Genomic DNA, 3,138 nt, shown 5'->3' with positions numbered 1-3,138 from the left:
GAGGATCTATTCAAAAGTAAAACCCCTTGCGCAATCGTGCAAAATAAAAAAGGCTTTGCTTGACGTGGTATGCTCCAGAATGACTGACTCTCAGAGGACAGGCTGGAAAAACTTGATTTGCACACCCTGTGGAATGCGCCGTCACAGAGGTACAGTATTTATATTTAGGAGTCCACCCAGGCGTGCGTCAGATCAGCCCTGTCAACATCACGAGAAAGACAACTTGGGTACATTTGAAAGAACTTACTGAACTATAATTTACATTTGACGGTGACTTTTAAAAGGTGAAAAGAGGACAGGAGCTACAAAAGAGGTAAACAAGATCATCTGAGAAGCAGAGAATGTCGTTTCTATGCTCTTTTCTCCTTTTGTGGCAGTGCAGTGATTGAGGATTTTAATTTCTTCTCAATTTCAAGAAAAAAAAAACAGAAGTGGGACTGAAGAAGAGAGGAAGATTGAAGAAAAAAGTCTGAAGACGCTTGACAAAGGTACATTGAATTGAAATGGCAGTTCTCTGGTAATTTGAGTAATCTGAAACATATCCATCGCCTGCAGCCTTGTCCTTGGGTAAATTATTTGATTGGATCTGATCTTTTGGTGTGAAAAGTTTTGTTTAATAAAAGCGTCCTCCGTTCTACTTCTTTAAGAGCTTTAAGCTGTGAGTCTGTGAAAGAGGAACAGATGACTAGGAGGAACTCAGTGCTTGTTTTGAATGATTTTGCTGACATTTCGCCCTTGAGCTCTGCTCTATAGAAGGACTGAGCTTAATACCGACGCATTCATCTCACAACTACGTCACTCGTTGCACCCGTTTAAGTCATCACCGAAAGCCAAATGCAAAAAAACAACCGAGCACCGTCACGTTTAGCTAATTGTTCAAAACAACATTCTGACTTGTGCATTCTCCATGTCAACAGAGTTCAGATAAAGCTTACGTGATCCATAGAGCATTGATTTATTTCCATATCAGTTAATGACAATGAAAGGCTGTTCTCAGATACTGGAACATAATAATCGATTGATTCTCCGCATCCGTGAGTGACAGCGTAACTGTCTCATCCTCCCTCAGTCCTGCAGGAGACCAGCCATGGAGGAGGATTACAAGAGACCACCACCATCCTATGAAGAAGCTATAACCGAGCAGCACACGAGCAACACTAGTCAGAGCCGCACTGCTGATAACAGGCAGGGCTGCTGCTGCAGATGTTGCATTAGCACCAAGAACTGTCTGATGAGTCCAGAGTGCGGTCGAGCTCTTAACATCGCCAGCGTGGTTGCCATGTGTGGCATGTGTATTCGAATGTTTGTCTGTAAGTACCCAGAATGACTCATTTATATGTCTTTACACTACCATTTAAAAGTTTGGGAATTTTTTTGGGGAAAAAAATACTTTTATTCAGCAAGGACACATTAAAATGATTAAAAGTGAAAGTAAAGACATTTCAAAATGTTTATTTTATTTTAAGGTATCCTTACGTGTACTTACTATTATAATAACAATAAATTATGCATAATTACTTGCAAGTAACCCTAAGCCAAACCCTAATCTTAACCCTAACCATACAGTACATGTAGTTAATTAATATTACTCAGTTCTTAAATGTATAATTACACTGTAACAAGGACACCTTAAAATAAAGTGTAAACGAGAACATTAATTAAATAATCTTGTATTACGTAATACAAATAATCATGCATAAAATGTATCACGGTTTCCACACCGATAATAATAAGAAATGTTTCTTGAGCAGCAAATCAGAATACTAGAATGATTTCTGAAGGATCATGTGGCACTGAAGACTGGAGGAATGATGCTGAGGATTCAGCTTTACCATCACAGGAATAAATTATGTTTGAAAATATTTTCAAATAAAAACAGTTATTTCAATTTGTGATAATATTACAGCATATTTTTGCTGTAATTTTGATCAAACAAGTGCAGTCTCAGTCAAATTAAAATACTTTTTTATTTCAAATAAATGAATAAATACAAACCCCTTTTGCATGGTAAATAGGAGGCAAGACAGGCAGTAGCTCCTCAAAATAAATCAAATAATAATTATTTAATTAATTAAGTAAGTACTGTAAGTAAAAAAATGTTAGAGGAGTCAAATCGGACAAACTGGTACAAATTCTAATTACAAGGTAAAAAAACTTTACTTTGGTGCTATCCTAATTAAAGTGAACTTCAAATGATTGCTTATCTTTAGACTTAAAAAAAAAATGTGAGTGAGCCATCTGTCTGAATATATGGTATACTATTATACAATGTTTATGTCTCAAGTGTAAGATCGTGTTCCGATTGCCTAAAGTGTGTGTGTGTGTGTGTGTGTGTGTAAACATGATTAAAGAAGAACTGCAACATGAATTTTTATTAGACTCAAAAGCCCACCAGGTATATCTTGTTAACATAGCAAACATAGCACTTCTGTGCTCTGCTGTTACAGCTCTTATATTATTATATTACAGCTTCACTGTTATTTCAGATTATGTGAAGGTGACTTGCTGAAATTTCTCATCCACTTACTGTTTTTCTTTCTTTTTCAGAACACAGTCTCCTGTGGACCATTTATTCCAGATCTCTCATCCAATGGTGGCCTTCTCAAATTAAAAAGGAAACAAAGACATTTGCTCTGTTCCAAAACCTAGTGATCTGCAACATGTATAAGCGTTCCCCCAATACGAATCCCGATGCTGTTCCAAAAAGGATGCAGCACTGCATTTATCCTTAGCAGATAAGGTAATCCCAGAACGAACTGACTAAAATTTCCATTTTCGAATAGGAAACCAAGTTATAAGGAATTTTCTTGAGAGCAAAAGATTTCCCCAGGCAGATTTCAGTTCAAGTTGATAACACAAATTCATCGTGTTGAATTGACCAACAGGAAGATGTCTGGTTTGAAAATTAATTCTGTATGAGCTAACAACATGCAATGACAATGGGCCTTTTTTTGTCTGCAAAATTTTGCTAATGTGACTGTACCTTTCCAGTATGTAATTCCATTTTGAAAGACAGTAGTGTTAAATAGTTGTACTCTCTAATCCAAGTACTTTGTTTATGTAGAGCTTTATACAATATACTTTGCACAATACTAAACAGGAAGGAAACAGAATCAGTGATGCAAACTTAAAAAATAA

The 3,138-nt window shown here is 36.4% G+C and overlaps 1 long non-coding RNA gene across 1 annotated transcript; it reads left to right on the top strand.

The window, feature by feature from the left end:
• Positions 1 to 268: 268 nt before the first annotated feature.
• On the top strand, positions 269 to 3,138 carry LOC107588015 (uncharacterized). Its single transcript, XR_001609531.1, has 4 exons — positions 269 to 313; positions 417 to 488; positions 1,070 to 1,310; positions 2,548 to 3,138. It is a non-coding gene; the product is annotated as an uncharacterized lncRNA (long non-coding RNA).

The sequence above is a fragment of the Sinocyclocheilus grahami genome, unplaced genomic scaffold (genome assembly GCF_001515645.1).
Source record: "Sinocyclocheilus grahami isolate Dianchi unplaced genomic scaffold, SAMN03320097.WGS_v1.1 scaffold97.1, whole genome shotgun sequence".
NCBI lineage: Eukaryota > Metazoa > Chordata > Actinopteri > Cypriniformes > Cyprinidae > Sinocyclocheilus > Sinocyclocheilus grahami.
The sequence above is the reverse complement of the archived record's forward strand: the minus strand, read 5'-3'. Positions and strand labels throughout refer to the sequence as shown.